The 26,451-nt window shown below is 45.8% G+C and overlaps 1 pseudogene; it reads left to right on the top strand.

The window, feature by feature from the left end:
• The first annotated feature begins 463 nt into the window (after nt 1–463).
• On the top strand, nt 464–26,451 carry LOC119978667 (annotated as a pseudogene).

Below are 26,451 nucleotides of genomic sequence, written 5' to 3'. Positions count from 1 at the left end.
GGACTCCCGTCCAACGTGACACTGACCAACAGGAAGCTCCAGTCCAACATGACACTGACCAACAGGACTCCAGCCGAACATGACACTGACCAACAGGAAGCCCCAGCCCAACATGACACTGACCAACAGGAAGCCCCAGCCCAACATGAAACTGACCACAGGAAGCTCTGCACCTACCTTGGGCTGAATCTATGAGCTTTCCCGCTCTTCCTGACTCCACCAGAGGAGAACGTGGGCTCCTCAATCCTCCCCACCAATTTCCTGGCCTGTTTTGAGGACAATGAAGGGGTGACAATGAAGGTCGACAATCTCAATGACATTGTAGAGGAGAAAATGTTTTATTCACGGGAGCTGAAATAATATCATGAAGATAAGATAAGAAAGGTTATTTTTGCATTGTGACTGATCTTTTTGCAGCGATAAAACTATTGTCAAATGCCATTATTTACCACTAATGATAAACTCAGTGTATAAAAGAGAGAATTGATGCTCACAACACACCAGCTGCAAGATGGCAAAGTTTCTGCTTGCAACAGGTAAGCCCGTTTTACAATTTCAATACCTTTGATATTGTTTAGAACCATGGTTTGTATCAAAAATTACTTTATTTATTGAGGGGTTGAACGTAGCCTATACGTTGTCTCCCTTTCTCCCTCTGTCTCTTTCTCTCTCTCTCTGTCTCTCTCTCCCTCTCCGTCTGTCTGACTGTCTCTCGCTCTCTCTCTCTCTCTGTCCCTCTCACTGTCTGTCTCTCTATCTCTGGCTCTGGCCTATCTGTTTGTCTGTCTCTATCTCTCTATCTGTCTCTCCCTGTCTCTCTTTCTCTATCTCTTTTTCTCTGTCTCTGTCTATCTTTCTCTATCTCTGTCTCTTTCTCTCTGCCTCTCCCTCTCTCTCTCTCTCTGTGTCTCTGTCTCTCTTTCTCTATCTCTGTCTCTTTTTCTCTGTCTCTGTCTCTCTCTCTCTCTCTCTCTCTCTCTGTCTCTTTCTCTCTGCCTCTCCCTCTCTCTGTCTGTCTCTCTTTCTCTATCTCTGTCCCTTTCACTGTCTCTCTCTGCCTCGCTCTGTCTCTCTTTCTGCCTCTCTTTCTCTCTCTCTCTCTGGCTCTCTTTCTCTATCTCTGTCTATCTGTCCCTGTCTCTGTCTGCCTCTCTCTGTCTCTCTCTGTCTCTCTCTCTCTGTCTCTCTCACTGTCTGTTTCTGTGTCTCTCTCGCTCTGGACTCTCTCTCTGTCTCTGTCTCCCTCTCTCTTTTTGTCTCTCTTTCACAATCTCTCTCTCTCTGCCTCTCTGTCTCTCTCTGCCTCTCTTTCTCTATCTCTGACTCTCTGTCACTCTTTCTTTATCTGTCTGTTTGTCCCTGTCTCTCTCTGTCTCTCTCTGTCTCTCTTTCTCTATCTCTGTCTATCTGTCCCTGTCTCTTTCTGTCTCTCTCTCTCTGTGTCTCTCTCTGCCTCTCTCTCTCTCTGTGTCTCTCTGTCTCTCTTTCTCTTTCTCTGTCTTTCTCTCTCTCTCTCTCTGTCACTCTTTCTCTCTCTCTGTCTCTCTTTCTCTTTCTCTGTCTCTCTCTCTCTCTCTCTGTCACTCTTTCTCTCTCTGTCTCCCTTTCTCTTTCTCTGCCTGTCTCTCTCTCTTTCTCTCTCTCTCTGTCTCTCTCTCTTTCTCTATCTCTGTCTCTTTTTCTCTGTCTCTGTCTCTCTCTCTCTCTCTCTGTCTCTTTCTCTCTGCCTCTCCCTCTCCCTCTCTGTCTCTCTTTCTCTATCTCTGTCCCTGTCACTGTCTCTCTCTGCCTCGCTCTGTCTCTCTTTCTGTCTCTCTTTCTCTCTCTCTCTCTCTGGCTCTCTTTGTCTATCTCTGTCTATCTGTCCCTGTCTCTCTCTGCCTCTCTCTCTCTCTCTCTCTCTCTGTCGCTCTCACTGTCTGTTTCTGTGTCTCTCTCGCTCTGGACTCTCTCTCTGTCTCTGTCTCCCTCTCTCTTTTTGTCTCTCTTTCACAATCTCTCTCTCTCTCTGCCTCTCTGTCTCTCTCTGCCTCTCTTTCTCTATCTCTGACTCTCTGTCTCTCTTTCTTTATCTGTCTGTTTGTCCCTGTCTCTCTCTGTCTCTCTCTCTCTGTCTCTCTTTCTCTATCTCTGTCTATCTGTCCCTGTCTCTTTCTGCCTCTCTCGCTGTCTCTCTGTCTCTCTCTCTCTGTGTCTCTCTCTGCCTCTCTCTCTCTCTCTGTCTCTCTTTCTCTTTCTCTGTCTTTCTCTCTCTGTCTCTCTTTCTCTTTCTCTGTCTTTCTCTCTCTCTGTCACTCTTTCTCTCTCTCTGTCTCTCTTTCTCTCTCTCTGTCTTTCTCTCTCTGTCTCTCTTTCTCTGCCTGTCTCTCTCTCTTTCTCTCTCTCTTTCTCTCTCTCTTTCTCTCTCTCTCTCTCTCTCTCTGTCTCTTTCTGTGTCTGTCTCTCTCTCTCTCCCTGTCTCTCGGTCTCTGTCTCTCTCTCTCTTTCTCTCTCCCTCTCTGTCTCTCTCTGCCTCTCTCTCTGTCTCTCTCTCTCTCTCTCTGTTTCGCTCTCTCTCAAGCTCTCCTACAAACCTGTCCGCTACCTGTTCCTTTGACTAGTCACAAACTGCAGACAGCATCTTAAATATTAACACAACAGTTGCTGACAGCAGAAGTAAAGATGGAAATTGTCCAGGAACATCTTAGAGTTGTTCTGATGCAGAATCAGGAAAGGCCATTAAGTTCGGTCTGAAACCATTCAGACCCTCAATCTCCAGGATCTGGGTAGAATTGGCTTTTTTGGACATTTTTAAGCAATTAGCTGTGCCTGCTCTCATTGAAACTAATGTGTGCATGTGTGTGCCTGAATTTTGAATGCCAGTGTGAGTGACAATTGAAGAAATTCTTTTCCAGTTTGAAAGAAAACCAGTCTGTGAGCCTTTTAAAGACACAACATTGAAACATTGAGGGAGATAGAGAACCTAGTGGAGTGGTGTAACGACAACAATCTCTTCCTCAATGCCGGCAAAACTAAAGAGCTGGTCATTGACTTCAGGAAGCAAAGTACTGTACACACCCCTGTCAGCATCAACGGGGCCGAGGTGGAGATGGTTAACAGTTTCAAATTCCTAAGGGTGCATGTCTCCAACAATCTGTCCTGGTCCACCCACGTCGACACTATCACCAAGAAAACACAACAGCGCCTATACTTCCTCAGGAAACTAAGGAAATTCGGCATGTCCACATTAACCCGTACCAACCTTTACAGATGCACTATAGAGAGCATCCTATCGGGCTGCATCACAGCCTGGTATGGCAACTGCTCGGCCCAGGACCGCAAGGAACTTCAGAGAGTCGTGAACACCGCCCAGTCCATCACACAAACCCGCCTCCCATCCATTGACTCCATCTACACCTCCCGCTGCCTGAGGAAAGTGGGCAGCATAATCAAGGATCCCTCCCACCCGGCTTACTCACTCTTCCAACTTCTTCCATCGGGCAGGAGATACAGAAGTTGGAAAACAGGCATGAACAGACTCAAAAACAGCTTCTTCCCCACTGTCACCAGACACCTAAATGACCCTCTTATTGACTGACCTCATTAACACTACACCCTGTATGCTTCATCCGATGCCAATGCTTATGTAGTTACATTGTGTACCTTGTGTTGCCCTATTATGTATTCTCTTTTATTCCCTTTTCTTTCCATGTACTGAATGATCTGTTGAGCTGCTCGCAGAAAAATACTTTTCACTGTACCTCGGTACACGTGACAATAAACAAATCCAATCCAATCCAACTCTGAAACAGTTAACTAAGGGACGTTGGGAAGGAGGGGGAGGGTGGGGGGGGGGGGGGGGGGGCGGAGCCATTCTACCACCTCCCACCTCTCTCTGGTTTCATGGATAATGCGAATTGGAAGCGGGAAATCAAACTGATTCCTGGAAATACTTGAAATCTTCCTTAAGGTTTTCTTGTGGGTTCCAGAACTGAATAGCTAACCTGTTCACATGTGTGGATAGTGCGTTCATGGAAAAGATTGCCTTGGGATACTTTAAAAACCTTTTCCATTGAGGAGTTGGGGAGCTGGACATGTAGAAGTGAATTTCTGTCCAAAAGCTGGAAATACACAAATCCTCAAACCTCTGACCAGTTACATTCCAATTGAAGCGGAAGAACAGCAGGTGGGTATGGAATCGGAAACGGACAGGGCAGCATCAGCAAAGATACAGATGGAGCAACAGAAACGAAAGCCGGAATTTCAAGCAAAAAAGAGGAAAAAAGGAGACAGAGAAGAATGGAAAAAGAGGAATGAGAATTCCGGGAGAAAGAGAGAGAGAAACACAGGAAAGAAAGGAGGGGAGAGAATTCCAGGCAGGTAAGAGAGAAAGAAACTTCCAGGCTGACATGGGGTCACAGTGGTTAGCACTGCTGCCTCACATGCCAAGGACCCGGGTTTGATTCCAGCCTTCGGTGACTGTGTGGTATTCTCACTTTCTCCCCGTGCCTGCGTGGTTTCCTCAAGCCCCTGGGGGTATATAATCTCTGAGGGGTATTGCGATTGTTCCTGCCTAAACAAGTCTAGGGCCATCTTGGGGAGGCAGTGGCGGAGTGGTATTGCCGCTGGACTATAATCCAGAGACCAGGGTCATGCTCTGGGGACCCAGGTTCAAATCCCACCATGGCAGATGGTAAAATCTGAATTCAATAAAACTCTAGAATTAAAATTCTAATGAGGACCATGAAACCATTGCGAATTGTTGTAAAAACCCACCTAGTTCACTGATATCGAACTGTCGTTTGAACAGAGGTGTTTGAGTTTGTTCCTGAAATGTTTCTCTCCAAAGAGTCTGCACAGAGAAAAACAAGTAAAAACCTGATTGTTTACTTTATTCATGAGTGGCATTTGAAATATATTGGTTTGCTTAATTGGAATATAGTGGCAGGTTTAGGAAGCAAGTTAAGGTTTTCTCTTTTAGTCAGAGCTGTTGTAATTGGTAACTGTGAAGGTAACTTCTCGATAATGCGGTCAATTCTGTGTTTAAATTAAAGTTTGTTTTAACGTAAAACGGTTCTGTGTTATCACTCTTGTGGTACAATAACATTTTCTCACAGTTTTGCAAATTGCAAATAGTTGGATTCTCACCCAGGATCCGAACAGTGTGTCTGGGTGAACTCTTGAAAGCATTGTGAGAGTGAGTTGGTGTGTCTTTATTAATCTGTTCAGATTAGGTGCGTGATGCCAAAGTACAATTTTTAAAAAAAATTTAGATTACCCAATTATTTTTTTCCAATTAAGGGGCAATTTAGCATGGCCAATCCACCTACCCTGCACATTTTTGGGTTGTGGGGGTGAAACCCACGCAGACACGGGGAGAATGTGCAAACTCCACACGGACAATGACCCAGGGCCGGGATCGAACCTGGGACTTCAGCGCCATGAGGCAGTTGTGCTAACCATTAAAGAGAGGGAATCTATCCTGTCACTTACCCTCCTGCTGTTGTCCCGGGAAATGCTCTTTGTCAGTGACATGCATTTGTATGTTTGTGTTGTGATCCAAAATTACATCAAAATACATGTAGGACGGGGAGAAATCGTGTTCCATGTTAATTGTCAGATTTACCTGCTTCTGTTTTCAACCAATGGTGAAGTTGATGAAATTAAATAGAGTTAGATTATTGTGGGTGACAGCAGTATAACTGCAAGAAATTACTTTGGTTGGCATTTTTTGAAATAGCACGAGCCTGCTTAAGATTCAGCAGTGAAATTAGCAAAGGAATGCCATGCAGCCATGTTTGTGATTGCAATGTGATTTGTCCCAGAAGGTTTCCTTCTCAAGGATGCAGTCAGAAGGTTGATTGACATTTCGATATCTGTTCAATTGACTGAAATACTCCTATGAATAATCATCAACAATTTATATGGATAATTGTGCTATGACTTCTTATTTTTTTGTCAGACAGTTGGACTGTTAATATTCACATCAATTTCAGAGCGCAACATTTGAAATTTATGGAATTCTTAATATCATTCTAACATTTTCAGGTGCATTTCAAAAATGTTCTGTCTGCAGGGTTTAATCTTGATCCTTCTTAAAGATGATTGCTCTAGAATATTTTCTGTTATTTGTCATTTCAATTGTTTTGCGTCAATAATTTGCATGTTTTGGACAGGCTGAGTGAGTGCGCACAAAGGCTGGCAGATGCAGTTCAATGTGGATAAATGTGAGGTTACCCATTCGGTAGCAAATATAGGAAGGCAGATTATTATTTGAATGGGTGTAAATTGAGAGAGGCGGATACTCAGCGAGACCTTGGTGTCCTCGTGCATCAGTCAGTTGCTGTAAGTAAGAATGCGGGTACAGTGGGCAGTAAAGCAGGCAAATGGTATATTGGCTTTCATAGAATCATAGAATATCTACAGTGCAGAAGGAGGCCATTCGGCCCATTGGGTTTGTACTGGCCCTCTGAATAAGCACCCTAACCCAGACAGACATGGAGAAAATGTGCAGGCTCCACACAGTCAACCAAGGTCAGAATTGAACCTGAGTCCCTGACATGGGAGGCAGCGGTGCCATTTGCTGCCACCTTGCCACACCATAGCGAGAGGATTTCAGCAGAAGATTAGAGATGCTTTACTGCAATTGTATAGGGTGTTGGTGAGGCCACGCCTGGAGTATTGTGTCCTTATGGTTCATCTCAAACTGATTGTTGGAAAAACAATCTGACAGGACAGAGTCAGAGGAGGGGAGGGTGTTGATGATGTCGAGCCGGGTGTTATCAATGTACATGGAAATCCTGACCGCATGTCTGTCGATGATGTCACTAAAGGGCAGCAAATGGGTGAGGAAAAGAGTTTGATCAAGGATCGATTCTTAATGTTTCTATTCACTCATCATTGTGAACCCTTAACCCTTTCAGCACATTTTGCTGTGAATTTTAACACGTACCCTATATTCTTTATTCCAGCGGTGGTCTTGTTGGCGTGCCTGGAGCTGGGTGAGTCTTTGTGCTTTTTAAGCTATTTTTAATGATGTGTAATGAGTAGAAGCTCAGTCCTGATTTTCCCTTTCCCTCACTCTCAGGCTCCGCCCACAGACTGGTTTGTTACTTTACAAGCTGGGCTCAGTATAGACCAGGAGAGGGGAAGTACAAGGTCGATGATTTGGATCCCTGCTTGTGCACACATCTGATCTACGCTTTTGCTGGGATGAAGGACAATAAAATCACCAACTTAGATGCAAATGATCTGACTCTCTACCACTCATTCAACAGCCTTAAGAACAAGTAATATTTTTCTATTATTATTGAGAATTTATCTGCAATGCTTAATATCGAATCATAGAATCACATCGAATCACGACAGGGCAGAAGGAGGCCATTTGGCCTATTGAGTCTGTCCCAATCCTCTGAAAGCGTACCCTACCTCGGGTCAGGCCCCCACCCTATCCCTTCAACCCAGTAACCACCCCTAACCTAACCTCTTGGTCACGAAGGGACAATTTAGCATGGCCAATTCACCTAACCCGCACATCTTTGGATTGTGGGAGGAACCCGGAGCACCTGGAGGAAACCCACGGAGACACGGGGAGAAAGTGCAAACTCCACACAGACAGTCACCCGAGGCCGGAATTGAGCCCGGGTCCCTGGAGTTGTGAGGTGGCAGTGCTAACCACTGTGCCACTGTGCCACCCAGTTTCAGGTCATTTTCATGTTCCATTAAATATTAAAACCAGTGCGTGTGCAGAAACCAGTGCGTGTGCAGAAACCAGTGCGTGTGCAGAAACACTGGGCTGTGAGGGAGCTGGAATTTCCATTCTGTGCAATAACTCAGAGTGAGAGAGATCCCAACAAGCAGCAATCAGTGGGTGTTCAATATTTTCACAACATTGGCACCACTCCCCATTATTGAAGCCCAGTAGTGAGTGTTTTCCCATCCCTGTTGTTAAATTCCTTGGGTATTTGAGCTTTGCTACATTTTGTTCAGACACAGTGGCATTGCTCCACAAGAGCTTCTCGAACATTTGACCAAGTACAATTGCAGCTGGCAACAATAGCAATGTCCATATCCCCTCTTTAACCCAATGTCCCCTTCCCTGGCGCACATCATGAGAAATGTATTTTCTGCACTAATGTATTTCAGTTCAATTAAAGTTTAGCACCAGAATGAGAAAGCAGTAAAAGATTAGGACAATATGGTTTTTAGTGGTTCCTGTTGTGTGAATAAATGCATTTGCTTGTGTTCCGTAATATAAAAGAACAATTTGTTAATTTGTTCAACAGAAATCAAAACCTTAAAACGCTCCTGTCCATTGGAGGCTGGAACTTTGGAACTCAGAAGTAAGATTAAAATATTTTATTATCGTGTTGGGCGAAACGTGCTTTATTTTCCCATTTCCCATAATGTAAATCACGCTAAGGTCAAAGGGATAGATTTGGAAATGATAACCGGGTAGTTTTAGATAAATATAAAGATTGTCTGTTAATGAACATAATGTGACTATGTTCATCTGTCTGTAAAACATTATTCAAACATTATTTATCAGATGATATTTGACTAGAACAAATGCATAATTTTTACAAAGACACAATTTAGGTAAAGACACCCAGTGAAGATTGATGCAATGGAATATCGAGAGCAGCAACAATACAGCACCATATCACAGCTGATTTGTCTACTTTGAAATTGTAAAAAATACAAGTGATAATTCCTGCAATCAAAATACAACAGTGCTGACCTTGTTTAACATTGTCCTCTCCTCTAGGTTCTCCGCCATGGTTTCCACGCAAGAAAATCGCCAAACTTTCATAACATCTGTGATTAGCTTTCTGCGCAATTACGGGTTTGATGGTTTGGATATTGACTGGGAATATCCTGAGTCACGAAACAAACATCTCTTCACCGTGTTAGCACAGGTAGGACCAAATATATTTAACAGGATACTTCATCTCGTAGCTAAAATAAAGCATCTTTCAAAACTGTTAGCAAATTGAAATTTCCTTCCAAGATCTTCATTAAGGACCTGGAACATAGGAACAGGCACGGGTCATTGAGCGCTTGGCCTGTTTCACTATTCAATGAGGTTATGGCTGATCTGAGACCTAACCAATTGTTCTTACAGAGAAAGACAGTTTGAAAAGAACATTTCTCAAAATTGTGGAAGATAAAATGAAACTATTGTGTATTCATGTAAGTTCCTAGTTGGAACAAGGTCACGGTAAGAGTCCTATCACATGACCAATTGCTGATGTCATTGACCATTTGCGCGGGCAAACGGGCAATCTAACCCAACAGCCTGTAGAGTAAACACCTTTCCAATAAAGCTCTTGTGGTTTGTACCTTTGTGGTCGGCAAACCTATCCTTTAAAGATGCCGCAAAGAAAAGTGGCGACAAGAAGATTGGAACCACGCAGACAGGCACCCGGAGAAGAAACAAATAATATAGACAAACCGTTGATCCGTGCACAGACATCCGAAAATGACTAAGAAGCTAAAAACTTTGCTGCACCAAAGCTGGCGATGGAGGGGTGCCAAATAGCGGTACCAAAGCTGGTGATGGAGGGGTGCCAAATAGCGGCACCAAAGCTGGTGATGGAGGGGTGCCAAATAGCGGCACCAAAGCTGGCGATGGAGGGGTGCCAAATAGCGGTAGAAACCATCAAAAAGAAGCTCGCTACATGCTCTGCCCAGAATGATCTGGAACAGTACAGGGAGCGCAGTGAGTAGCAAGTACCCTGCAACAATAGTTTAGAACTGGTGCTTTTAGCCAATCGTGCTAAACACCTCACGGCTCACCTCAGAAGGTCTCTCAGGCCATTAGAGTTGCTGGGTGGTCAGGCACCGTGTATGGTAGTACCTGGGCACTCCCTCTGGGACATGGACACCGTGGCACTGGGTGTCTGGTTGGCTCTGTCAGGATGTTAGGGCATTTCCAGAGTCTCTTGGTGGCAGTGCCAAGGTACCTGGATGCCTGGTTTGCACTGCCAGGGGTTGGGGCTGGGGGGGGTTTATGCCCATGAAAGAGGGGTTGGGGGGGAGGGTGGTTGAGGGGACAAAAACTATTTGGGAGGAGTGAAGGGTGGTTCCTGAAAGCAGGGGTTTTGAAAAGGGGGAGGTGTCGATCAGGGCAGCCATTCAAAATGCTTCCCAGATCTGGCAGGAGTCGGTCCTGCTGGTGAGCTCAGCTCCTCGGTGCAGGAAAACTTTCGAAGTTTGGCCTCGATGAGGAGAAACTACCCAAGGCCCACAAAGAACCATTGAATAGCGGTGTCAACTCGATACTGCAGCCACAGAGAGACATCCCACCAAACGCACCCAAACCGGACTTGGGCACTTTTTGGGTGAATCACGCCCAATATCTTAGTTACTGGAAAGAAATGAAAACGAAATTAAATGAAAATTGCTTATTGTCACAAGTAGGTTTCAAATGAAGTTAATGTAAAAAGCCCCTAGTCACCACATTCCGGCGCCTGTTCGAGGAGGCTGGTACGGGAATTGAACCGAGCTGCTGGCCTGCCTTAGAACATAAGAACATAAGAACTAGGAGCAGGAGTAGGCCATCTGGCCCCTCAAGCCTGCTCCTCCATTCAATGAGATCATGGCTGATCTTTTGTGGACTCAGCTCCACTTTCCGGCCCGAACACCATAACCCTTAATCCCTTTATTCTTCGCGGTCTGCTTTCAAAGCCAGCTCTTTAGCCCTGTGCTAAACCAGCCCCATGAAGAAGAGCATCGTCAAAATGTAGATGCTCCACTCCAGAGACTAGAAGATTACGGACTCTGAGTACCGATGGATAAATGTGAATTCTTCAAATCTTCTATTGAACACCTGGGGCACGTCATAGATGCAAAGGAACTGCACAAATCACCTTCAAAAGTAAACAGTTATAGCTGAGGCACCTGCACCTCAAAACATAAATCAACTTCAATCATTGTTGGGCTGATTAAACTTTAATTGAAGATTTGTCCCTAATCTCAAATCTTAACATAATTTATCATGTCAAAACAGGAAACGTGATTGGGTAGATCAGTGCGCGAAGGTCTTCGTACCAGCTGAGGAGATACTGTGATTCAAAGTTACCCGTGTAACTGGCGCGTATGACTCATCACCTCATGGGGTGGGGGCAGTGGTTTCTCACATAATGCCCAATGGTGAAGAGAAGCCAATAGCGTTTGGATCAAGATCCTTGAACAAAGCAGAAATGAATTATCCACAGATAGAGAAGGAAGCTCTCGGCATCATTTTCCAAACTTTTTCACCAATACCTATACCAACGGATCATCAACCACTGATAACAATTCTTGGGCTGCCCACCGGAATTCCATCTGTAATAGTGAGCTAGATGCAGAAATGGACATTGCTGTTGTCAGTATACACGATAAAATATCATTAATCAAATATCCATGGGAACGCTGATGGGCTCTCCTGATTACCTAACGAGTCGTCAATGAGTAGTTTGAGTGGTAATATTTTCTATTTCAAAGAAGTCTACAACAATCCTGTAACTGCTGGACAAGTTAAGAAGTATCCCAGAAATAATCCACTACTGAGAGATATTATGGACAGGGTGCATATTGGGGCTGGTTTAGCACACTGGGCTAAAGAGCTGGCTTTGAAAGCAGACCAAGGCAGGCCAGCAGTGCGGTTCAATTCCCATAGCAGCCTCCCCGAACAGGCGCCGGAATGTGGAAACTAGGGGCTTTTCACAGTAACATCATTTAAGCCTACTTGTGACAATAAGCGATTTTCATTTCGCGGCAAAACTGCAGGAGCAAACTCAGAGTTGAAGTCATATGTTATCTGAAGACCCGAACTATCCAATATGAAGACTACATCCTTGGAGAGAATAATAGAAAGACTGGTTGAGAATTCTGCAAGATTTGGTTTCCCTGAACAACCTGTTGGCGACAATGGGCCAGAGTTCATTTAGCAAGAATTAACAAATCATTTGAAGGAGAATGGAATCCAACACATCGATCCACTTTTTATCATCCTGCAATAATGGGCTAACTTATTGACTATTTTGCTCACTAATTGTTCATATTGTAAATTTTGATTGTTGACATTATATTGTGTTTTATTGCAGGATCCTCTAATGTAAAGGGGGAGGAGAATGATGTATATTCATGTTTGTTCCTAGTTCAAACAGGGTCACTTTAAGAGCCTGGTCTATATGACGTATAGATGATGTCATGGACCCTTTGCATGGGCAAACGAGCAGCGCATCTTTTTTTAAAAATAAATTTAGAGTTCCCAAATAATGCATTTTTCAAGTACAGGGCAATTTAGCATGGCCAATCCACCTAACCCTCACATCTTTGGGTTGTGGATGTGAAACCCACGCAGACACGGGGAGAATGTGCAAACTCCACACGGTCAGTGACCCAGGGCCGGGATTTGAACCCGGTTCCTCAGCGCCGTGAGGCAGCAATGCTAACCACTGTGCCGCGTGCCACCCCCACGAGCAGTCAATCCTAACTGCTGGAAGAATAAACACCTTTCCAACAAAACTCCTGTTTGTTTGCAACTTTGTGGTCTACCAGACTAACCTTTAAAAATACCACAGGAATATTTAAATATGAAATATATGAATTGACGGAAGAAAATAACTTAATGGCCTCCTCATTCAGCACTGCGTTGGTTACTGTCTAATAGCAGCTATTGATTAAGGTTCCATTTAACTCTGGTCCTACCTCTGACTATATTTTAAGATGTGGAGAGGCCGGCGTTGGGCTGGGGTGGGCACAGTAAGAAGTCTTACAACACCAGGTCAATGGCCAACAGATTATTTGGAATCACTGGCTTTCAGAGCGTAGCTCCTTTATCAGGTGATTCCAAATAAACCTGTTGCTCTTTAACCTGGTGTTGTAAGACTTCTTACTATATTTTACGATGAAGTAAATTATTATATGTCACTTACCCGTGGGTACATTTTTTGAAGCTGAGCAACTCTTTAGTCTGTGTTTGAACCCCATTTCGGGAGGATCTGTTGTTAAGAGAAATGTGATTAATTTTTAATTTCTAGGAAATGGTGGCAGCTTTTGAAGCCGAGGCGAAATCTTCTGGACAGCCCCAAATGTTGCTCTCAGCTGCTGTTGCTGCTGGAATGGGTATCGTTGAACAGAGTTATGAGGTTGCTGAACTTGGAAAGTAAGTATCGATGTTAGTCACACGGACAGAATATAGGGGCGATGACGAGAGAGAGGTTCAATTGATGAACTCGAGTCTGAGCTTTGTTTCTTGTTTGGTTGTGGATTTAATAGTTTGTTTAGTGACCGGGAATGCCACGGTTAAGCTGTATTCAGAAGCTGGGTGATGCTGCGCAAGCTGGACAAATGCTCCTTTCTTTCAATGAAGGGTAAAATATGAAAAGCAGGGCAACAACAAGAAAACAAATTTGAATGATGTATCGCCTTTCCCAGCTATAGAGTATTCCAAAGATATTCCCAGTCAATGAGGTATTTTGGAGTTCTGTAGCCACAGCTGCACCAACTAATAATCTCTCACCAAAGCCCCAAAACAGCAGAGAGATGCTGCCCAGATATTCAGAAATGTTTCTTATGGTTTTCATTGAGAAAACAATATTACTCAGGAAACAAGGAGAACATTTTACTTTTCTAAAGTAGACATTTCTGCGTTATAAAAGAAGTGTCCATGCATTTCGAATCCCACTCTTCAATAATCTTGTCTGTCACTCCTTGACCCCTGAATGGAGAATCTCTTCTCTCATCAGTTGGATTGTGATGTAAAAATGACAGATTCTGCTGCAGTTTGCTCTGCGGAGAATATATTTCCTACGTCCATTCTGGTCCCTGCTGCATTCCGGAGACAGGGAAGCCGTGGGGATGGTGTAATAGAGAGGCACGTGGTTGACCCTGAGTGTCAATGGTTCCACCCATTGATCCAGAATCATTCTCTTTAGGTTTGACAATGGGTGAATGAGTCTGATTAGAAATCTAAACAAAGCTCTTGTTTGTATCAGATAAGCGTTGGCCATTTCAAAGCTCGCAACTTGGGCAGGGTTCGGCTGTTAGTGTCCGGGAACTTTCATTAGTCTCAGATTTTCCAGAATAAACTGGGAGCTGGCTTCTAAAAAGAGCTTGACACGTTTGAATGCACTCGAGAAACACACAAAGGCCTTTGCACTGACTCACTCTTGGCCCTGAGTCAGGCCATTGTGCTCTCAAGCCACAAGTGAATTACAGTGTATTAGTTAACACTCAGTGCCATACAGAGGGAGGGCAGCACTGCCGTCTCTCGGATGTGATGGTGAAATGAAGTCCTGATTCTTAACCAGATGACAAAGGCTCCATGGCATTATTCAAGGAAGAGTTCCCCCAGAGTTCTGCTGAACATTTATTCCCCAACAATAGCATCAAATCAATCTAATTGGCCATTGATCTCAATGTGACCGTGATGGCGTGTTGAATATAATTCATCATCTGTGAACTGCTTTGGGACATATTGAGATCATAAAAGATCCTCGAGAAATGCAAGGCCCTTTTGTATTTTCAATTGTTTTAATTGTCAGGGTTTAAAAAAAATAGGGCGCGATTCTCCGCACTCACGACGGGGCGGAGAATAGCGGGCGGCGCAAATTTTTTACGGCGACGCTGGTCCGACGCCCTCCCGCTATTCTCCCCCCCCCCCCCCCACGCCCACCCACCGACACGAGTCGCTGCTCGCCGTTTTTTTTACGGCGAGCAGCGATTCCCCCCTGGCCGATGGGCCGATTTCCAAGGCCTTTACGGCCGTTTTCACGATTTTTAATACACCTGCTATACAAGTTCGTGAAAACGGCCGCAAAGTGCCGTTCTGCACAACCATGCCACCGATTGGCACGGCCGCACCATGGCAGTGCCAAGGGTGGCATGGGCCCGCGATCGGTGGGCGCCGATCGCGGGCAGCGGGTCCGATTCCCGCCCACTCTTTGTTCCTCCGCCGCCCCGCAGGATAAGTCCGCGGGGCGGCTGAGGGGCATTACGGGTCGCGCATGCGTGGGTCTGTCGCATATGCGCGGATTACGTCATCCACGCATGCGCGGGTTGGAGTCGTCCAATCCGCACATGCGCGGCTGACGTCATCATATGTGTCAGCCGTCGCTAACTTTGGCGCGCGGGCTTAGCGAAATTCGTTAAGCCTGCGATGCCGGAGTTCACGGGGCTACGATGCTAGCCCCGACCGGGGAGCAGAATCGTGTCCCGGGAGGGGGCGTGGAGGCTGCCGTGAAAGAGGCAGTATCGCAGTATCGGGATTGGAGAAGGCTCCAAACTTTTTCAGGAGCCCGATGATTCCGTCCATGCTGCTCTGTGGGTCCGAGATGTAGAGGAGCAGGTCATCTGCATTGAGTGAGACTCTGTGCTCCCTGCCGCCCCTTCGGATCCCCCTCCAGCTTTTTGCTGCTCGGTACGCGATAGTTAGCGGATCGATCGCTAGGGTGAACAGCAGCGGGTTCGGTGGGCATCCTTGTCTGGTGCCCCTGTGCAGCTGGAAGTATTGGGAGTTGGTATTGTTGGTCCGTACGCTTGCCATGGGAGCGTTGTATAGGAGCTGTCTACCTTTGACGAAGCATGCCTGGTCCTCTGTGACCACCTCAGGTACACAGTCTTCCAGCCTTTTGGCTAGGATTTTGGCCAGTATTTTGGCGTCTGCGTTCAGCAGAGATATGGGTCTGTGTGACCCACATTCCATTGGGTCTTTGTCTTTCTTAGGTTTCAGCAAGATTGAGGCCTGTGCTAACGTGAGTGGCAGTGTGCCCCTAGCTCGCGAGTCTGTGAACATCTCCTGCAGGTGCCGGCCAGCGCTGTTGCGAATCTTTTGTGGAAGTCCGCCGGGAATCCGTCTGGTCCCGGCGCCTTCCCCATCTACATGGAGCTAATGCTGTCCATGATCTCTCCCAGTGCTAGTGGTGCTTCCAACCCCATTTTCTGCCCTCCCCCACGACTGGAATGTCCAGTCCATCAAGGAACAGTTTCATCCCAGCCTCCCCCCTTGGGGGCTCTGAGTACAGCTCTTGGTAGAAGGCCTTGAAGGTTTTGTTAATCTTCTCTGGTTCTGTTTCTAACGTGCCTCCGGTACCCCTGATTTGCCATTGTCCAACCTCCATGTGGGGCGCTGGGCCCTTCCCGTCTCTAGCCGCACGTCCATGTAGTGTGGAGCGTGGTCTGATACCACAATTGCGGAGTATTCCACTTTGTCTATTCGCGGAAGCACCGTTTTTCCCACCACAAAGAAGTCAATTCTGGTGTATACGTTGTGTACTGGGGAGAAGAAGGAGAATTCCTTCTCCCCCGGGTGGGCGAACCTCCAGGGGTCCACCACTCCCATCTGCTCCATAAAGTGACTGAGTTCCCTTGCCATGCTTGAGGTTTTCCCCGTTTTGGGGTTTGATCTGTCCATCTTTCGATCCTGTACACAGTTGAAGTCCCCCCCATGATTAGTCGATGCGTCGCTATGTCCGGGATTTCTGCCATGGTCTTTTTGATGAAACTCGTGTCGTCCCAGTTGGGCGCGTACACGTTGACTAGAACTACAGGTGCCCCATCCAGGGCACCGCTGACCATGACATACCGCCCCCCCTGGGTCTGTAACCGTCTTTGTCGCCCTAAACATTGTCCTCTTGCCGATCAGGATCGCCACCCCCCTGGCCCTTGTTCCATAGCAGGAATGGTAGGTTTGTCCCACCCAGCCCTTTCTTACCCGCAGTTGGTCCTGCTCCCTCAGGTGCGTCTCTTGGAGGAAGACTATGTCGGCCCTCATATTTCTGAGGTGGGTGAGGACTCTGGATCTCTTTGCTGGGCTGTTAAGTCCCCTTACGTTCCAGGTGACTATCCTGGTGGGGGGCTTCTGCCCCCTCGTTCCTGTGGGATTAACCATACTTATCTGATGGACGCGCCCCTGCCCTCCGGGGTTTCCCTTTGTTAGGGGGCCGTCCAGGATGGCCACTATCGCTGCTCCCCATGCGGTCGGGTCTCTGCGCTCTGGGGTTTCCCCTTGCCCCGGGAGCACCCGCCATGGCCGCCCCCTGTGTGTCTGCCACGCGGGTAGTAATTGTCAGGGTTTGTTAGACAATTACCAGTTATTTTAGTGAAAAGGATATCTGTATAACTCATCTCTTCCAACACAGATACTTGGACTTTTACAATGTGATGACGATTTCTTTGGATCTGGGAATATTGTCACTGGAGAAAATAGTCCTCTTTTCCCTCTTCCAAATGACAAAAGCTACGCCAACATCCATTTTAATGTGGTAAGTGTTCACAAAAATAGAAATGAATCATATTTATTACTTCCAATGGCTAACTGTCTGAAACATGACGTGTCACAATGCCTTTCCAGCAGATACTTTCATGTTTGTTTTCTGTAGGAATTTACAATGAATTACTGGAAAAGTCAGGGAGTTCCCTCAGATAAACTGAATATTGGATTCGCTACATATGGCCACACCTTCAGGCTGACCACATCCGAACATGGTGTTGGAGCCCCATCTGGAGGGCCTGGACCACCTGGGAAGTACACCAGAGCGACTGGAACATTGGCTTATTATGAGGTATTAAGACTGGTGCAGATTCGTTATTCCATGAAATGTTTTATTTGCAAATACAAATTAACCAAGTATTGAGTTCTACACCCCAACAAATCCAAACTTTACTGTGAGAAATTACCTCAATCATAGGAACGTCCTCAGGCAGATTAAGTAACATGTTCCAACATATTTTAAAAATGAATGCCCAGTGTTAAAACAGGCCGTGCATTCTGACATCCTTACCCAGGATGCCTCTATCTGATCATCTGTCCCGTGTATGAAGATCGCACTGCCTCAGCCAGCTTCACAACACATGGCATCGCCCAGCTTAGCTACCAGGAGCTGAAACGTGTGTCATCACAGTCTGATAATCAGAGACACAATGTCACAGCCTCCATCAGCAGGAGGTGTTTGACTGTCTTACTCTGATCATTGTTGTCAGTCTTGGGAAATACACAAGGAGGTGAAATGGAGGATATCACATTTTACATCCTCAACCTCCCTCCCTACAGAAAACTCAATTTTTTGTGTTTAAGTAGTAGAGGTAATCCTGAGTAGGGTGTGTGACAACCTGTGCCTGATTTCCAGATCATTGGAAGGGTAAGGAAGCTGGTGTTGATGCTATTCCTCGAATCAATCGCTTTATCATGATCCTGAGTAATGCCCAGATCTTCTTTGTCTCCTGCAGTGCCACAGATTGGAAACGTGCCGTTTTCTATTTCTGAATAAAAACATTTGTTCAACAGCAATAAAGAAGTTTCCCAGTTTGAAGCGTGCAATTGAGAGAAAATGATAGCTGGATAAAAGATGAATGATATATGAATTGGAAATGATGCTCAGTGTACATTGAGAGCATCGCAAATCACTGCCCATTTGTGTCCGCTGATGATTTGAATCCTAATGTCTCACTCTTCTCACAGATCTGCTCATTTTTGAAAACTGGCACTTCAGCATGGGATGCTCCACAGATGGTTCCATATGCTTATAATGCCAAAACCTGGATTGGGTATGACAACGTGAAAAGCTTTGCAGCCAAGGTATCTTTGTTAAACCGATGTTTGGCATTATTTATTGTTTGGTTTGGTGCAATATTTGTGTTAATCTACACGCAGTCTGTGACAATCAGCATTGGAATCTTGTTGGTATATTGATCAATTGAGTAACTACATTACACCATTATACACACACAATTGTTGGACTTTGCGTTATGGATGAGAAACGTCTTTGGTGGGTTTTGATCACCATTTTTATTTTTGGTGCAGTTTCTTACGCAGGAGTGCTGGGGGAAATTCATACTTGTGTCAACGTACCTCTTTGTAGGTAAGATGACACTACCTTCCACACCCAAACCACTCACTGCTTGAAAAAGGTTTTGCCACAAATCACTTCTGCTTTTTTCCAAATTATTTTCAACCCGTGACTTCTAAAGTTTGATCATTTCATGAATGGGTCGTTTCCCCCTCTATTCTGCCCAGATCCGTCCTGATTTTAAGTGTCTCAATATATTTTTTCCCTTTTGGAAGACATTTTCCTTCAGCATTCTTTTCTCAAACCTCTCCTTCAGATCTGAACTTCCTCTTTGCTGGAACCTTTCTTGTTAATCGTTTCAGCATCCTCGAATGCCTTCAAGTCCTCCCTGGAGTATGGTGTCCAGAACTGAACTCAATATTCCAGCTAAGGCCAAACTAGCGATTTATGCAAGTTCAGCATCACCTTCTTGTTCTTGTACTCTCTGCCCCTGTTAATAAAGCCCAGGACACTGTCTGCGTTTCTCATTTCATCCATTCTCAACCTTTCCTACCACATTCAATGATTGAAGCACATGTACACTGCTGTCTCTCTCCCCCTGCAGCCTTATCAAAGATGTGTCCATTAATTTCTATTGAATTCCATGGGTGGGATTCTCCGAATGCTGACGCTGTTATCTGCCGGAGAATCCACTTTTACGCTGGAATCGGAGGTGGCGCCGTTTTTACGATGCTCCTCCCCCTCAAAAACCCTTGGGGCAGCCTCAGGATGTCATAATAGATAATAATAGTAACCTTTTATTGTCACAAGAAGAAGTTACTGTGAAAAGCCCTTAGTCGCCACATTGCGGTGTCTGATCGGGTAAGCTGATATGGGAATTGAACACGCGCTGCTGGGTTTGTTCTGCATCACAAACCAGCTGCCTAGCCCACCGAGCTAAACCCGCCTTGAGGCCTCACCTGAGGCCCTCCCCCGATGCTCCGCCCCCAATGGGCCGAGTCCCTGACGTGTGTCCTCACAACGTTCGGGGACCTCGCGCGGCGGCTGCGGACTGTGTCCAGGGCCGCCACAGTCGGGGAGAGCCGTCTGCTGACAGGGGGCGACTTTGGCGGGGACGACTGGTGGGGGGTGGTCCGGGGGTGGCGAGGGGGGTTACAGGGGTGCAGTTTTTGACAGGCTGGGTCTGCAGGTGGCCTGCGCCATTTTGCACGGCACATGCGCAGCAAAGGACGTGGCCATTCTGCGGCCGTATCCGCAGGTAAAGCCGGTAAGCCCCCCACTGGATGGAGGATCCGTCTGTCCATCCCCCAACTTGCCTGTGGCCTTTTGGACCTGAAACTGTGCCCTGTACATCATTAATATATATCAGGAAACACTAAGTCCCAACATAGACCCGGGGAGCATAAGTGATTTTTTTTCAATATATAAAAGGTAAGTGAGAGGCAAAAATAGACATTGGACCACTGGAAAATGTGGCTGGAGAAGTAATAATAGGAAACAAAGAATTGGCAGAGGAACTGAATAGTTACTTTGCATCAGTCTTCACGGTGGAAGACACCAGTGGGATGCCAGAGCTCCAGGAGAACCAGGGGGCAGAGGTGAGTGCAGTGACCATCACTGAGGAGAAGGTTCTGGGGAAACTGAAAGGTCTGAAGGTGTATAAGTCACCTGGACCGGATGGACTACACCCCAGGTTTCTAAAAGAGATAGCTGAGGAAATTGTGGAGGCATTGGTGATGATCTTTCAGGAATCACTGGATGCAGGAAGGGTCCCAGAGGACTGGAAAGTTTAAGAAGAGAGTGAGGCAAAAGATGGGAAATTATAGGCTGGTTAGCCTGACTTCGGTCATTGGTAAGACTTTAGAGTTAGTTATTAAAGTTGAGATCGCAAAGTACTTGGAAGTGTATGGTTAAATAGGACTGAGTCAGCATGGCTTTGTCTGACAAATCAGTTAGAGTTTTTTGAGGAGGTAACAAGGAAGTTAGACAAAGGAGAACCAGTGGACATGATTTATTTAGATTCCCAGAAAGCCTTTGAGAAGGTGACGTATAGGAGACTGTTAAATAAGTTTAAGAGCCCATGGTGTTAAGGGTAAGATCCTGGCATGGATAGAGGATTGGCTGACTGGCAGAAGGCAGAGAGTGGGGATAAAAGGGTCATTTTCAGGATGGCAGCTGGTGACTAGTGGTGTGCCTCAGGGGTCTGTGCTGGGACCACAACTTTTCACAATATACATTAATGATCTGGAAGAAGGAACTGAAGGCACTGTTGCTAAGTTTGCAGGTGATACAAAGATTGGTAGAGGGACAGGTAGTATTGAGGAAGCAGGGGGGGCTGCAGAAGGATTTGGACAGACTAGGAGAGTGGGCAATGAAGTGGCAAATGAAATGCAATGTGGAAAAGTGTCAGGTTATGCACTTTGGAAGGAGGAATTTAGGCATAGACTATTTTCGAATTGGGGAAATGCTTAGGAAATCAGAAGCACAGAGAGACTTGGGAGTCCTTGTTCACGATTCTCTTAAGGTTAACGTGCAGGTTCAGTCGGCAGTTAGGAAGGCAAATGCCATGTTAGTATTCATGTCAAGAGGGCTAGAATACAAGACCAGAGATGTGCTTCTGAGGCTGTATAAGACTCTGGTCAGACCCCATTGGGAGTATTGTGAGCAATTTTGGGCCCCGTATCTAAGGAAGGATGTGCTGGCCTTGGAAAGGGTCCAGAGGAGGTTCACAAGAATGATCCCTGGAATGAAGAGCTTTTCGTATGAGGAACGCTTGAGGACTCTGGGTCTGTACTTGTTGGAGTTTAGAAGAATGAGGGGGGATCTTATTGAAACTTACAGGTTACTGCGAGGCCTGGATAGAGTGGACGTGGAGAGGATGTTTCCACTTATAGGAAAAACTTGAACCAAAGGACACCATCTCAGACTAAAGGGACGATCCTTTAAAACAGAGATGAGGAGGAATTTCTTCAGCCAGAGGGTGGTGAATCTGTGGAACTCTTTGCAGCAGAAGGCTGTGGAGGCCAAATCACTGAGTGTCTTTGAGACAGAGATAGATAGGATCTTGATTAATAAGGGGACCAGGGGTTATGGGGAGAAGGCAGGAGAATGGTGATGAGGAAATATCAGCCATGATTGAATGGCAGAGCAGACTCGATGGGCCGAGTGGCCTAATTCTGCTCTTATGCCTCATGGTCTTATGGTCTTATATTTGAGGTAAACGTCAATTGCAAGCAAGGGTTTTTGAATGAAAATTGTAAACAATGTCTTTCAGGCGGAGTGGCTGACGAAGAACAACTTTGGAGGAGCTATGGTGTGGACCCTCGCTATGGATGATTTCTCTGGTGCTTTCTGCAACCAAGGGCCGTATCCGCTCATTAATGCGCTGCACACTGGACTTGGAATTTCTACAGGTAGATATCAGGATTCTTTACACTTGGAGCTGATTAATTGTTTCTGTCACAAAGTCAGCATGGACAGCAACTAATAATTACTACAATATAAATATTATATTATTATAATATAATATTTGGGCTATTTAAATTATATTAATTTGATTATTGTGAGAAGCTGGGAAATGTGACTAATTGAATATTTCTCAGCATCCACAAGCATAAAGTTGCTAAAACCGGGTGTGACACACAGTAGAATAGCGGTCCATGTTGTTATGCAGGGTGAGCTGATTCCTCTCTTTGTCCCAGTACTGAGTTGGTTATAGCTCATATTGAAGAGTTTGAATTTGAAAGGGAGGCTACATAAAGAGCACTGGCCATAATGATGATACAAGAGATGATGCTACAATGGCGAGTAGTTGAGGGTGAGAATGTTTGTAGCTTCACACGCATGTATATCTGTATATTGTTCAGTTAAATCTAATAAACTGTTTTTTGTTTAGACAATGCAAATGTCTCACCAGTCATTCCCCAACATACAAACACACAATCCCGTGCACCCACCCAACAACAGAGTTTGTTTATTTGTTCGTGGGATGTGGGCGTCGCTGGGCTGTGCCCAGCATTTGTTGCCCATCCCTGAGGACATTTAAGAGTCAACCACATTGCTGTGGGTCTGGGCCCAAATGCAGGTCCCCAGACCATTAGCCTGGGTCTCTGGATTGCAAGTGCTGCAACAATGCCACTACACCAACGTCTCCCCTCCGATATTATGGGGGCGGCACAGTAGCATAGTGGTTAGCACTGTTGCTTCATATCTCCAGGGACATCTTCATTAAAATATTAACAGGCTTAGTCAAGAATCTGCTTTCGCAGCTACATCCAGTCTGCACTGATGGCTAAATAATTTGAAGATATGCTTTGCATTATTGTGCGTTTTAAAAGGATAACATATTGCAATACAAATTTATCAAGCTTAATAATATTTTGTGCAACCTGCCTGAAAATAAAACAATAATAAAATCGCAATTCAAGATTTGTCACCATCAATTAGACTGCAGTTACAAGATTTCCTCAGTATCTCTTGTTCAACTGGGTTTCCAAACAGCTCATTCCTGATACTGGAATGAATTGACTTCTACCTGAGGGGTTTTAGTGCCCCAGAGCCGTTGACTTCACAATGTTTATCTTTCTTTGCTATTTACTTTGAAACAGGCAATGAAATAGTGAATTTTATTTCCTTCTAGGTTGTGTTCCATCTAAAACAACACTGAAGCCGGCTGTTCCTCCTACTCAGGCCCCTAGTGGTGGGGGTGGTGGAGGTGGTGGTGGAGGTGGCGGTAGTGGTTTCTGTGCTGGCAAATCTAATGGTATCTACCCTGATCCAAAGGACAAGAGCAAATTTTATCAATGTGACGATGGAGTGACCTACCTGAAGAATTGTGTCTCTGGACTCGTCTTTGATCCTTCCTGTAAATGTTGCAATTGGCCCCAATGAGAGACCAGAGGTAGGTTTGCTGACTCAGAATCACAGAATTGTTCTGATGTAGAAGGAAGCTATTTGTCCTATCATTTCAGCACAGCTCTCGAAACGAGTATCATGGCTTACTGCCATTCCCCTGTCTTTTCCCTGAACCCCTGCACATTGTTTCTACATTCTTTCAATGATGGCACAATGGTTAGCACAGCTGCCTCACAGTGCCAGGGACCCGGGTTCAATTCTGGCCTTGGGTGACTGTCTGTCTGTTTGCGCTTTCTCCCCGTGTCTGCGTGGGTTTCCTCCAGGTGCTCCGGACTCTCTCTCTCACAGTCCATATATGTGCAGGTAAGGTGGACTGGCCATGATAAATTACCCCTTAGTGTCCAATGTACAAGTTATCTGAGGTTGTGGGGTTTCGGAGAGAGGTTGGTGGTGAGGGCCTAGGTAGGGTGCTCTTTCAGAGGGTCGGTGCGGACCTGATGGGCCGAATGGCCTCCTTCTGCACTGTAGGAATTCTATCTCATGCTCTCTTGAATGCCTCTATTGAACCTGCCACCATCACAATCCCAGGCAGCGCATTCCAGACCTGAACTACTCCTTGTGTGAAAACGTTTGTTCTCAAATCACATTTGCTTCTTTTGCAAATTCCTTTTCCTCTGTGCCCTCTCCTTCTTGATCCTTTTATGAGCAGCAACAGTTTCTCCCCGTCTACTCTGTCCAGCCCCCTCATGATTTTGAACATCTCTATCAAATCTCGTCTTAGCCTTATTCTCTCCAAGGAGCCCAGTCCCATCCTCTCCAATCTCTCCTCATCACTGACGTTTCTCATCCCAGAACCATTCCTGTCAACCTCCTCTGCACTCTCTCCAATGTGTTCACATCCTTCCTATAATGTGGCCCCCAGAACTGTGCACAATATTCCAGCTGAGATCTAACTCGTGTCTTGTATAATTTCAGCTTAACATCCTTGGTCTTGTCCTCTAACTCATTATTAATAAAGCCCAGAATATTATATACTTTATTTCCTGCTCTCTGCACCAGCCCTGCCACCCAGGTCTCTCTGCTCCAGAACCCTTTAAGAATTTTACTCCTGATTTTGTATTGTATTCCACGTTCTTCCTACAAAATGCAGCACCTCACAATTCTCCACATTGAACATCATCTACCACCGATCTGTCCACATCACTAACTTGTCTATGGCCTCCTCACAGTTGACAATGCTTCCAGGTTTCGTATCATCCACAAACATTTAAGTTGTCTCCTGCACATCAAGATCTCGATCATTAACATGTATCAGGAAAAACAAGGGTGCCAATACCAACTGCTCAGAAACTCCACAACAAACCTTCCTCCAGCCTGAAAATTATCCACTAACCATTACTCTCTGCTTCCTATTATCAGTCAATTTTGCATCCACGTTGCTGCTGTCTCTTTATTCTATGAGCTATAACGTTTCTCACACGTCTGTTGTGCGACTCTGTATCAAATGCCCTTTGAAAGTCCATGTACATCACATCAACAGCATTACCCTCATCGACCCTTTCTGCTAACTCCTCAGAAAACTCCAGCAAGTTAGTTAAACATTGGTCGCTTTGCGCTCTATTGTATCCGTGTGAGTCGGTTTGGAAATGAGAGCCCGAAATTGGGATCCGTGCTGACCCACTCCTACCTAGTCATGGTGAAGTTCCAATTAACACCAATTGACGGCAATTTCTATATCATTAAAAGCCCAGACATCCTTTCTAACGGCCTCCCGAGAGCTGACCGACTTCTTCCATCGGGCAGGAGATACAGAAGTCTGAGAACACGCACACACAGAGGCAAAAATAGCTTCTTCCCCACTGTCACCAGACTCCTAAATGACCCTCTTATTGACTGACCTCATTAACACTACACCCCTGTATGCTTCGCCCGATGCCGGTGCTTATGTAGTTACATTGTATACCTTGTGTTGCCCTATTATGTATTTTCTTGAATTTTGTTTAATTCCCTTTTCTTCCCATGTACTGAACGATCCGTTGAGCTGCTCGCAGAAAAATACTTTTCACTGTACCTCGGTACACGTGACAAACAAATCCAATCCAATCCAACCCCAACGGGAGGTCAGGCCGGCATTCTTTAGCACACCTATTTATAAAAGGGAAGTTAGTGCAATGGCTACTGCGGGGATCGGAGGAGAGGAGTAGCCATCTTCGAAATTGGGCATGTAGCCTGGGGGGCTCTGCATCTGCCGCCCAGTGTTCGGGAGAGTGGGGGCGGGAGGATTGAGGGGGGGGCCGGCCTGCTCAGCAGGACTGGGTGCCATCGAGGGGGGGGGGTGGGGTTGGGGAGGGCGGGGCTGGGGCACTGGGGTTGTGGGGAGTGGGGTTGGCGGGATGAGGTTGGTGGGTGGGGTTGGGGGGGCGGGCCTCCGCGGCAGGACTGGGTGCCATCGAGGGGGAGGGGGGTGGGGGGTCACCCCTGGTCTGGGAGAGGGGGAGGGGCCCAGCATCCACGGTTCCGTAGGCCACCCTCCGGATTGTACATACACATTATGCACAATTATAGTTTTTAAATCCCAATATATCAGTAGATTACTTTTATGCGACTGATGTGATATTGAAACATCATTGTTGAATAAGAGAACACTAAAATACTCTTTCTTTTTCCAGCCGCCATCAATCTTCGTTGGGCAACAGTGAAGCTGTAACTGGTTTCAGTTTAATTACTGAAGTGACTCTACTTTGTGGGTGAAGACCATTAATGGACCACATCGAATTTGTCTCAACTGAAGATATACATTGTAATTTAAACAGCAAAATAAAATCATTGATTCATTGAGAAA

Source organism: Scyliorhinus canicula, chromosome 15, assembly GCF_902713615.1.
Source record: "Scyliorhinus canicula chromosome 15, sScyCan1.1, whole genome shotgun sequence".
Lineage (NCBI taxonomy): Eukaryota > Metazoa > Chordata > Chondrichthyes > Carcharhiniformes > Scyliorhinidae > Scyliorhinus > Scyliorhinus canicula.
The sequence above is the reverse complement of the archived record's forward strand: the minus strand, read 5'-3'. Positions and strand labels throughout refer to the sequence as shown.